Genomic DNA, 12,696 nt, shown 5'->3' with positions numbered 1-12,696 from the left:
TGCTAGTTTTACAAGCATTTTTTATTAGTTTCATTAGGTTTTATGCACTTTCTTGCATAATAAGTAAGTGATTGGAGTGGAATTTCATGGTTATTTTGAATCAATCAAACATCATTCATTTTACACAAAATCATAGGTTTTATGCTAGAATTAATTGATTTTATGAATGGTGCAAGGACCTTGTGATTTTGGTGAGACTTTGATTTCTTGTTTGATTGATTGTAGGTGAAGAAATGAAGAAAAAAGGGAAGCAATCAGGGAAGCATTACGTTCACAAAGGAAGCGCCACGCTCAATAGCACACAAGGCTAGCGTTCACTTTGTAAGTGAGCACCACGTTCACTTTCTCCCCCTTTTTTCATGTTTTTCAGCTTGGGGAGCAAAGGATTTACCTTCCGTACGCACTAGGCAGCACCCCTTAACCCAACATAGCGCTCATTAGGAGAGCACTGGGCAAGGAAACTCGCGCACCAATGGCTAGCGCTCAACAAGGCAGCGCAGCAATCACAAGGAGGGCGCCCAATCGCGCACCATGAAGAGCCAGCGCTCACTAAAGGAACGTGGCATTCAATAAGTGAGCGCTAAAGGAAATATTGCGCGCTAGAGGGTGCATGAGAGATGCACACAATGAGTGAACGTAGCGTTCACTTTCTCACCTGATTGCTCCACTGGAAGGAGCTACAATGCACCCTGACCCACTTTCATTCAAGGCCAACCCAAAAGCCCATTCTAAAAGCTTAATGATGGAAATAGAAAGTGTATAAATAGGAGCAATTTTGATTTCAGAAGGACCTTTTCCTTTCACTTTTAGCTCATTTTTAGTTTTCTCTTTTTAATTTTCCTTTAGAGAATTGAGGAATTGGGATCAGATCTAAGTTTTCTTTGTTCATTTTCTTTCTTCTGCAACTTTTATTTTCTGTTTTGGGTTTTAGAACTCAGTTGAAGAACTCCACTGAAATTTTTCTTCTGAGAATCATCTTTTACTTTTCTTTTTATAGTTCTAAGAATAGGAAATTGGATCTAAACTTTCTTTTCTACTTTCATTTTATTTCTTCTGCAATTTCTTCTTACTGTTTGGTCAAGAGAGTAATTGAGATCTATATTTGCTGTCTATTCTTGTTACTCTTCTGCAATTGTCAATTTCTCCTTTGGGATTGCACAATTGAGCTAAGCTTTCTTGCTGTTTTGATTCTTTTGCAATTTTTCATTTCTATTTTGGTTCATCTGCAATTTCCCTTCATCTCATACTTCTTTAATTTACTGCACTTTACATTTTCAGCTTTGTTTTGAATCCCATTACCCAAATCCCTTTATTCTTCATGCAATTTAAGTTTTCGAGCAATTTAGATTCAACAATTTACATTTCTTGCAGTTTAAGTTTCAGCTTGTTTACTTTCTTGCACTTTAAGTTTCTGCAATTTACCTCTTTTACTTTAAGATTTTCTCAATTTACCTTCTCCCTTTTATTTTCTTGCAATCTTACATCTGTTAATCAAGTTTCACTCAAATCATCAAATATTTGCTTAACTAAATTCATCACCTAACTAAAGTTGCTCAATCCATCAATCCTTGTGGGATCGACCTCACTCTTGTGAGTTATAACTATTTGATGCGACCCGGTACACTTGCCGGTGAGTTTGTGTAGAGTCGTTTTTCCCTTATCAAGCTTCATAGAGGGTCTCACCATCTTTCTGTCAGAGGGTCTGAACCTCCACCCTTAGCTTAGTCAGTTTTTATGGTGGGAAAAATTTAGTCTGAAATTCAGTGACCACCTTATCCCAAGTGTCCAGGCTCTCCATGGCTTGAGAATCTAGCCACATCTTTGCTTTATCCCTCACAGCAAATGGGCAGAGCATGAGTTTGTAAACCTCAGGATTCACTCCATTCGTCTTCACAGTATCACAAATTTGCAGGAAATTATAAATAAATTATTTGGGTCTTACTGAGGAAGTCCATGATACTGACAAGAGTGACTAGCTGAGGCTTCAGTTCAAAGTTGTTTTCAGTTCCACACAAACTCACCGGCAAGTATACCGGGTCACATCAATTAGTAATAACTCACAGGAGTGAGGTCAATCCCACAGGGATTGATGGATTGAGAAACTTCAGTATGGTGATGAATTTAGTTAAGCGAATATTTGATGATTTGAGTGAAATTTGATTAACAGAAGTGAAATTACAATTAAACTAGAGTGCAGATAGTAAATTTGGCAGAATCTTAAACTGCTGAAGGAGTAAATTACAGAAACTTAAAGTGCAAGAAATTTAAATTGCTGAATCTAAATTGAAAGGAAACTTAAATTGCATGAAGAACAATGGGATTTGGGTACTGGGAATCAAAATAAAATGAGAAGGCATAAATTGCAGTAAACTAGAGAATTCTCAAATGAGAAGATTCAGAAAATACATCAATTCAGTACCTAAAATAGAAATGGAAAAGTGCAGAATAATCAAAATAGAATAAAAACTTAGATCAACTTTAAAATCCTAAAAGAGAAATTGACAATTGCAGAAGAATAATGAAACAGAAAGAAAACTAAAAATTCAAATACTCTCTTGTCAAAATAGAAAATAAGAAATTGCAGAAATAGAAGAAACCTCAGATCAGATCTCTAATTCTTAGAAATATTACAAGGAAAAGTAAAAGAGAACCCCAAGATGAAGGAATTCAGAAGAATTCTTCAATCCAAAGTCCAAAGACCCACAACAGAAAGTAACAGTCGCAGAAAAGAGAAAGCAAAACAGAAAGGAAAATTTAGATCTGATCTCGACAATTCTAAAATGAAAAAAAAATAAAAGAGAGCTCCCCAATGAAATTAAATTCCTATCTATTTATACACTTTCTAGTTCTGGCTTCCCGTACTTAGAGTGGGCATTTTGGGCTGTGGAGAAGTGGATCAGAATGGCACTTTGTTGCAGCTTCCAGTGGAACATTGCGTTCTCTAAGTGAGCGCAACATTCATTCATCCACGCGTGCATGTCTCTGACACATTCACGTCCTTTTGCATTTATGCCCATTGACGCGTACGCGTCATATACGGGTACGCGTCCTCAGTAGCGTTCTCTTATTGAGCGCTACGTTGGCTTAAAGAACACTGCCCCACGCGTGCATGTCATGTAAGCGTGTGCGTGGGTAGCGAAATCTCAATTCAGGCTTCAGCGCCAGTCACGGGTGCGCATGCTTTGTCCCGATACTCTATCGACACGTACGTGTCAGGCACACATGCGCGTCTTTTGCAAAACTTTTCCTCCAATTTTGAATCTTGCCCAAAAATGCTGAGTAAATGAACGTAGCGCTCTTTTTGAAATCAAGTGCCATACACTCCCACGTGTACGCGTCATGCGCGCGTACGCGTGGGTCTTCGAAAATCGCCCCTGACACGTGGGCGTCCTTTATGTGTGCGAGTCGCTTACTGAGCGTGGCGTTCTTTCTTTGAACACAATGCTATTCTGCAGTGCTCCTCCTTCCCTTCATTTTCTCACCTAAAATCAACCAAACAAGCAATCAAAGTATCACCAAAATCATAAGAATTTTCATTATTCATTCTAATCACTTAATTCTTGCATAAATCTCATGATTTTGTATATAATAAATGATGTTTGATTGAATCACAATAATCATGAAATTCTACTCCAACCACTTAATTATTGTGCAAGAAAGTGCATAAAACCTAATGAAACAAATGAAAAATGCTTGTGAAACTAGCATAAGATGACTTGTCATCACAACACCAAACTTAAATCTTGCTTGTCCCCAAGCAAGCACTAAAACATGAGAAGAAATGAATGAATGTAGAAAAGTATGTATGTCATTATTAGCAAGTAATTGAATCTGGTTCATGGGGTTTTCTGCAGATGTAATTGAAGCTCTACCTTTGTTAGATTTCAGGATTGAAATGTCCCCTTGAAAGATGACTAAAGCTGCTGCTGTGAACCTTATTATTCATTTATCCTTGGTGTTTGATTTTTTCTTTTGTTTTTTTTTTTGCTGAAAAGCTTATACTTTTATTCACTGCTAAGTGTCATGTGTTGCAGTAACTTTTTAGCTTGTTTTTTTTTTCAGTCAACACATCTTCACCACAGACACTTGGTTCATAATCCTTCCTAAGACATTGATGCCCAGCACCTCTTTGGGTCACTAAATGCGTTGTAATTAGGTTGCTCTTGATAGTGGATTTTCGGTTGGTAATCTTGGATTAGTTAATCCAAGTTACCAAGTTTTGAAATACTCCTCAAAACCTAATAATCCAAGCAGATCCTAATATAATAGCACCACAGGCATATATCCTAAGGTTCAAGCTATTGGTGTCTGGCCTTATTACTTGTTTCTTTAATTTTTGTTGCCAATTCTTGGCTTTTCTTTCTTTTATTTTTCTTTATTCTCTTTTTCCCAGGGATACTTATTACTTGAAGGTTTTACAACAGCAACTCAGTTAATACTACAAGAGACATTCTCTCCTGCAGCTTTTATTATTGAGCTCATCATCAAATTAAGCAATTACCACCACTGAACCTTATCATTATTCCTACCATATTGGACAATTACTTTCTGTTTTGACATTTTCTCTTATTTATGTAGGAGGAGCAAGACAGATATTCAAGCAGATGAAAAATGAGACAGGCATCTTGGCTAGATCACCTAATTGATCATTAAGAGAAAAGGCAAAAGATAAAATGCAAAAATTATTCAAAACATAGACATACAAAACCTAAAGTATGGATCATAAAAGAAAATGCATAACATAGAAGGCATATCATGTTGCAGATATGCATCTTCCTTATTTATTGAGATTTATGAAGGAACTCCACCACCTCTACTTTTTGTGCTCTTTTCCTTTGCTGGACTATCCTTTCTTCTTTCACTCTTGCTTCCTCTTCTTGTTTGTTTCTTGTGGTTCTTCAGCAGGGCGTCTCTGAAGCCAAGACTTATCTACATGATCCTAGAATCCAGCATCCTTCAGCCTTTGTTCCATTCTTTCTACATTTCTACAGGCTCTCTCTTTTCTTGTTTACCAATTCCTGGCACTCAATGAATGGTTTGATCTCTCTGTTCACCACTGGCATGCCGTAGACTATGTAGTTCAGCTTTGATTGAGTCTCTATATAATAATCAATCTTATCTAGGTGCCGATCCTCTCCGAATGTGTGGTATATATTCTTCCATTGATGAAGATTCTGGAGATACTTCTCTTATTCAGCTTGTTGTTGAAACAATTTGTCGAATAATTCTCGAGAGTGATCAAATTGTTCCCTTTGCTGCTCCATAATTCTTGCTTGGAATTCTCTCTGCTGGTCCATCATCTTCATCTGGAAGTTTTCTTGTTGCTTCATCATCTTCAACTGCCAGTTCTCTTGCTACTCCTGACCCCTCAAATATTGCTCTTGTTGTTGCTCCTGTGCTCTCATATATTGCTAAGACAGTTCTTCAATGGCTCTTTGCATTTGGCTTAAGTCCATTGCTCCAAAAGCTTGTCCCTCCTCTAATTGTGGTCTCTTTCTTCTTCCTTGGGGTCTTCTCTCTTGCTGAGTGTTAGTGTCAATGGCACCTTCCATTCTTTGCTTGGTGATTCCTCTGCCTCCCTTTACCTGATCTGTATCTGTGTCCTCAAAGAGTACCCCTACTCTATTACACAACCTCAAAATGGTACTTGGGAGACCAAGTCTGCTTGATTTACTGCTATCCTCAGCCATCTTTTGGATGTTGTCTACTATGAGCTGTAGAATATTGATCTCTCCTCTTTTGAGTATACAGTATGTCAGAATTGCTCTCTTTATTGTGACCTCTGATGTATTTTCAATGGGGAGTATGGATCTTTTTACTATCTTATACCAACCTTTGGCCTCAGGTATAAGATCTATCCTCTTCAGGTAGCTTGGTTCCTCATTTGAATCTCTTTTCCAGTCTTTGCCTTCCATGCATAAACCATTTAGTAGCTCATCATGACCATTTTCACCTTTCATTCTTTCATTAAAGCTGGGTTCTCCAAAGGGTATCACTCTTATTTGCAAAACCCTCGTGATGGATGATGGGCTGAAATCTACGTCAACCCCCCTAACATAGCTCTTGTAGGGAGGGATGGTTTTGCTTGGCCTTACAGCATTTGCATAAAACTCCCGTATCATGGTTGCACTTATGTTTGTAAGAGGCTCACATAAGAGTTCCCATCTTCTCTGTTCGATTATCCTTCTTATGATGGGGTATTCTCCTTCCTTCAATCTGAAACCAATTTTTGGGATGACTTCTTTTGCTTCCATCAACCTATGATATCATGACTCATGAAATTGAGACTTAAATCTCTTGGCATCATAGGTTGGTGGTTCAACTTCAACTGGTTGCTTTCCCTTCCTTCTTCTATAATTTGATGAAGCCATTTGAATAGGGGAGGGGAAAGGAAAATAATTTCTTAGTTAGAACACGGTTTAGGATGAAAGGAGGGGGAAGTAAGTACCGTGTGATGTTCTCAGTTGGAAGAAGAGAATTACAAATTGTATGGAAGAGTTATATGAACAAGGCAAAGATGTGTAAGCTTAGGAAGTGTCATTAGCCAATCTATAGCAAGTATATGGCTTGTGAAAGTAAACTAAAGATGATAGTGGTTTGGTCACTCTCAAATGAATGGTGAGGACTGATGAAGAATTGATGAAGGTGTTTTTTGAGATAGTGGGAATAAATTGTGTGCATGTAAAACTGGATGAAGACAAAGATCACCTCTTTAATGGACACAAGGCTTGGTCTCCAAGGTACTGATTCTTGTAGATTTGTGCTTCCCAACCATGCACATGTGACCTACTTTTTCTCCTTGAGATAACTGTACATGGCATGGTGTTTTCGTTTCTTCAGTCTTCTCTTTTCCATGCTTATCCACCTAAATTAATATAACAAAAATTGAGTTCAAAGATGTGGCGGTTTGAATTAGAAATTACAACTTAATAACTAACCATAGGAAATTGGAAATTTAAGCCAATGTGTTCCTTATACATGAATAGGTAACCGTGTCACAAGGACTTGAACCAAATATTGGTGAACACCAAACTTGTTTTATACCAAGTGATTCATATGTTGGTTAATATATCCATTATAAGGGACATTTTATTTTCTACTTTAGCAAAATAAATTCACACGAATGATGCAAGATATGGTTTATCTGTTCATAAACTTGACTCCTTTTTTTGTTTGAAAGGGTGACTTACTTGAGCTTCATAGCATATGTAGAACACCAAACATAATATTTGGCTATATACTCCAGTAAACTGAATGAGTATATATCCTAAGCTGGGTGTATGATCATCATGCTTGAAAAGCCATTTTAAAGTGCCTTTAGGCACACCAAACATAGGAGTGAGACATATGCTTTGACTATTCAACCATCTAATTTGCCCAGGAGAGTTCAAATTCATGCTAGAAAAACCATTAATTATTGAAATTAAAATAGCAGCAAGAAAATTAAATAATGGGCTGCCTCCCATGGAGCGCTCTTTTACTGTCACTAGCTTGACATTGGTTCCTTGTTAGGGTGGTTGATGATTATGGTGCCTCAGCTTGTCCCCTCTCACTGTGAGCATTCTTCCTGTATGTTGATGATCAATCTCCATATGCTCTAGTGAGAATATCTTATTGACAGTGTAATAATCATCAGTTTGTTGATCTATCTCCAACTGCTGGTAGATCAATCTTAATTTGTCCCCTCTTGAGAATCCTTCAGTTGGTATTCTTTTGTTTCTCCACCCTTTTGGAACCTTCTTCTTGCTCTTTTTTTCTTTCTTTGGTGGCTCTCCTTTCTTGGTGGCAGGTTTTATGTCAGGGGCTTTCTTCCCATTGATCAAATCTTCAATCACTTCCTGTCTTCACTTCTCAGCCTTCACATGTTCATTACCGTCTTTTTCTTCTCCACTGTCTATTTTTTGATTCAAAGGTGAGCTGATGAGTGCATCCTTGGCTTTTTCCTTCTAGTTCAAGTCTTCCCTTTCAACTCTCATGTAGCTATTCTCTTCAACAGTATGCTGCATTTTTTAAAGACATTCAGAATGATCTTCTCATCATGTACTCTCAAAGTCATTTCCCCCTTTTCTACATCAATGATGACCCTTGTTGTGGCTAGGAAAGGCCTTCCTAGTATGATAGAATCACCTCCCTCTTCATCCAAATCCAAAATCACAAAGTCCACTAGAAAAATGAACTTTTCCACCTTGACTAAGAGATTCTCAACCACTCCCTTAGGGATCACCATTGTTCTATCAGCTAGTTGCAAGGTCATCCTTAGAGGTTTCACTTTTTCGATAAACAACTTTCTCATCATAGATAAGGGCATCAAATTGATACTTGATCCTAAATCACATAATGCCTTATCAATAGACATATTGCCAAAGGTGCTAGGCAAAAAGAAACTCCCAGGATCTTTGAGCTTTGGTGGGAGTCCTTTTTGGATTACTACACTCCACTCTTGGGTTAAGAACACTGTTTCCCTTTCATTCCAGCTTCTCTTTTTGTTGATGAGCTTTTTGAGGAATTTAGCATACAGAGGCATTTGTTCCAATGCTTCAGCAAGTGGAGTGTTGATTTCCAACTTCTTAAAAACTTCTAAAAACTTGGGAAATTATTGATCATTTAGCTTCTTTTGCAATCTTTGAGGGTATGGTATAGGAGGAGTGTAAGGCTTCACTTCTTTCATCTGTTCTTGTGAATGTTCCTCAACAACTCGCTTCCCCTTCCTTGAAGCTTGTGGTTCCTCATCCTTCTCCTTGAGCTCTTCCTGGTTCTTTTTTTCAATTGCCACTTTCTTCTTACTACCAATCTTGTCATCTTCCACTGTTTTTCCACTCCTAAGCTGGATTGCTTTCTACTCTTCTTTGGGATTTGGAATGGTATCACTGGGGAAGGTGTTAGTTGGTCTCTCTGGTTGTTTGGACAATTGGCCTATTTGCCTCTCCAGGTTCCTCAGTGAAGCTTCATGGTTTTTATTGGTTAGCTCTTGATGTTTCATCATCTTCTCCATCATCATCTCCAGATTGGAGATCCTTTGGGACTCTTGGGATGGTTGTGGTGGATTGTGGGATGAGGATGGTTGGTGGAAATTGGTTTTGTTAGTTGATGGGTTGATAGAAGTTAGAATTGTGGTAATTGTTTTGTGGTTTTTTATATGGATTTTGGTTAGTTTGCTGATGGTTCTGGTGGTTTGTACAGGAGTTACTTGAGTTTGAATTCCTTTGCCATGAATTCTGGTTCTAGTTGTCTCCCAACCTCAAATTGGGGTGGTTCCTCCAAGAAGGGTTATAAGTATCACCATGAAATTCATTCTGGCCAGCACCTTGTTTGTGCATATAGTTAACTTGCTCTTGCTGCTGCTCTTCATAGGTTTCTTCATTTTGCCCCCACCCAGTTGGTGATTGATTTGTAGTGTTCACTGCTGCAATTTGAAGACCATCAATCCTCTTGGCCATCATCTTCATCTGCTGCTGGATTTGTTGGTGCATCACCTTATTTTGTGCCAAAATGGTGTCCACACCTTCCAGCTCCAACACACCCTTCCTTTGAGCTGGTTGGCATTGCCTTTAATGACCATAGAAGTATTGGTTGTTGGTTACAGTGTCTATCAGATTTTGGGCTTCCTCAGCTGTCTTCATGAGTTGCACGGAGCCTCTTGCTGAATAGTCAAGGGCCTCTTAAGCTCTCAGTGTCAATCCTTCATAGAAGTTTCGAAGTCTATCCCATTCACTGAACATTTCTGGTGGACACTTCTTGATTAAGGCTTTGTATCTTTCCCAGGCATCATACAGTGACTCTCCATCCAATTGGGTGAATGTTTGAACCTCTGTCTTTAGTATGATGATCCTTTGGGGTGGATAAAACTTGGCTAGGAATTTGCTCACTAGATCTTCCCAATTGTTGATGCTCTCCAAGGGGAAACTCTCTAGCCATTCAGAAGCCTTATCTCTCAGGAAAATTGGAAATAGCAGCAGCTTGTATATGTCTGGATGCACACCATTTGTTTTGACAATTTCACATATCCTTAGAAAGATGGATAAGGGCTGGTTTGGATCTTCAAGTGGATCTCCTCCATAGGAATAGTTGTTCTGCACTAGAGTGATGAGTTAAGGCTTCAACTCAAAGTTATTTGCATGAACATTGGGAGTGAGTATGCTACTCCCATAGTGCCTTGGATTGGGGAAGGTGTAAGAAGCTAGAACTCTCCTCTGAGGTGCGCCACTGTTGTTGGCCACCTCTTCGGGTGGATTAGGGGATTTCCCTCCATCTCTTCATTTTCCTCTTCTGAATCTTCTTCTCCAATAACTCCCTTCCCTCTTGCTTCTCTTCTCAATCTCAACAATGTCCTCTCTGGCTCAAAATTAAAAGAGGTGGGTTCACCTCTTCTTCCCCTTGGCATAAAACACAAACAAAACCAGAAACCGAAGACAATTCACTCCACTACTAGAGCGGGGTTAAGGTTAGTTTAAACAAAAACAAAGAAAAATGGTAAATCTAGATTATTATCCTACTTAATCATTATCAATCTAAATCAATCCTCGGCAATGGCGCCAAAAACTTGATGAGGGAAAAACGATTTCACACAAATGCACCGGCAAGTGTACTAGGTCGCATCAAGTAGTAATAACTCACGGGAGTGAGGTCAATCCCACAGGGATTGATGGATTGAGCAACTTTAGTATGGTTTGAGTGAAATTCGACTAACAGAAGTGAAATTGCAAGGAAAATAGAATGCAGAAAGTAAATTGGCAGAATCTTAAATTACAGGAACTTAAAGTGTAAGAAATTAAAAGAGCAGAAACTTAAATTGCAAAAAAGGTAAATAACTAAAACTTAAAGTGCAGGAAACTTAAATTTCTGAATCTAAATTGCAAGGAAACTTAAATTGTATGACAAATAAAGGGATTTGTGTACTGTGAATCAAAATAGAACTGGAAGATATAAATTGCAGTAAACTAGAGAACTCTCAGATGAGGAGGTTCAAAAAATAGATCAATTCAGTACCAAAACAAAAATGGAAAAGTACAGAAGAATCAATACAAAATGAAAGGGTAAATCAATTGCAGAATCTTCACAGAGAAACGAACAATTGCAGAAGAATAACAAAAATAGAAAGAAAATTTAGTTCTCAATTTGCTCTCTAAACAAAACAGAAAATAAGAAATTGCAGAAATAGAAGAAATCCTAAGATCAAATCTCCAATTCTTAGAACTATCAAACGGACAAGTAAAAGCGAACCCCAGGATGAAGGAATTCAGAAGAATTCTTCAATCCCAAGTCCAAGATCCAGAAACAGAAAAAGAAAATTTGCAGAAGGGAGAAAACAAAATCGAAAACAAAACTCATATCCGATCTCAATTCTAAAATTTTCAAATGAAAAACTAAAAGAGAGCTCTCTAATAAAATCAAATTCCTATCTATTTATACACATTCCAATTCTGGCTTTTTGTCCTTGGAGTGGGCTTTTTGGCCTTTTATGAAGTGGATCAGAATGGCACTTTGTTGTAGCTTTCAGGGGAACGTTGCGTTCTCTAAGTGAGCGCAGCGTTCATTCACCCTCCCGTGCGCGTTCCCTGCGCGTCCGCGTCCTTTTCGGTTGTTGCTCATCGGCGCGTACGCGTCACTTACACGTGCACGTCTTCGATAGCGTTCTCTTATTGAGCACTACGTTTGCTTAATGAACGCTACCCACATGTGCGCGTCATGTACGCGTGCGTGTGCGTAGCGAAATCTCAATTCAGGCTTCAGTGCCAGCCACGCGTGGGCGTGTTTTGTCTTAGGTTCTCCATCGACGCGTGCACGTCACGCACGCGGGCGCGTCGTTTGTAAACTTTACCTCCAATTTTGAATCTTGCCCAAAAACGCTGAGTAAATGAACATAGCGCTCTCTTTGAAAATGAGCGCCATACACTTACATGCGTACGCGTCATGCACATGCACACGTGGCTATTCGAAAACTGCCCTTGATGCGTGGGCATCTTGTACGCATGCACGTTGCTTACTGAGCGTGGCGTTCTTTCTTTGAACACAACGCTATTCTGTAGTGCTGCTCTTTCCGTTCATTTTCTCACATAAAATCAACCAAACAAGCAATCAAAGTCTCACCAAAATCATAAGAATTTGCATCATTCATTCTAATCACTTAATTCTTGCATAAATCTCATGATTTTGTATAAAATAAATTATTTTTGATTGAATCACAATAATCATGAAATTCCACTCCAACCACTTACTTATTGTACAAGAAAGTGCATAAAACCTAATGAAACAAATGAAAAACGCTTGTGAAACTAGTATAAGATGACTTGTTATCACCATTCTCTCTAGAACCTAGGTGATAAGAAAAAAAATAAATGGATAGATAAGGGGTTTTTTTCCTACTAAACCTCTAAGAAACCTGTTCTTAGCAACCTAGGTCATTGGAAGGGGCTCCCTACTAGACCTTCAATGAACCTTTCCTTGACAACCTAAATCAGAGGGATGAAAATTGAATCACTCAATTTTTTCCATGCAACAAGCGAAGCAAATCACTCACCTCACTTAATCACACAATAAAAACGTGCTTAAAGGCAACTAAAATTTATTCATCAAAAGTTATGTAAATTGTCTCACCAAAGGTGTTTAAATAGGCACCTAACAACTAACTAAAAGATAAAATAATTAATTTAAATCAGATTTGATCTTATTAGATTAGATCAGATTTGATTTAAATTT

The sequence above is a fragment of the Arachis duranensis genome, chromosome 9, assembly GCF_000817695.3.
Source record: "Arachis duranensis cultivar V14167 chromosome 9, aradu.V14167.gnm2.J7QH, whole genome shotgun sequence".
Taxonomy (NCBI): domain Eukaryota; kingdom Viridiplantae; phylum Streptophyta; class Magnoliopsida; order Fabales; family Fabaceae; genus Arachis; species Arachis duranensis.
The sequence above is the reverse complement of the archived record's forward strand: the minus strand, read 5'-3'. Positions refer to the sequence as shown.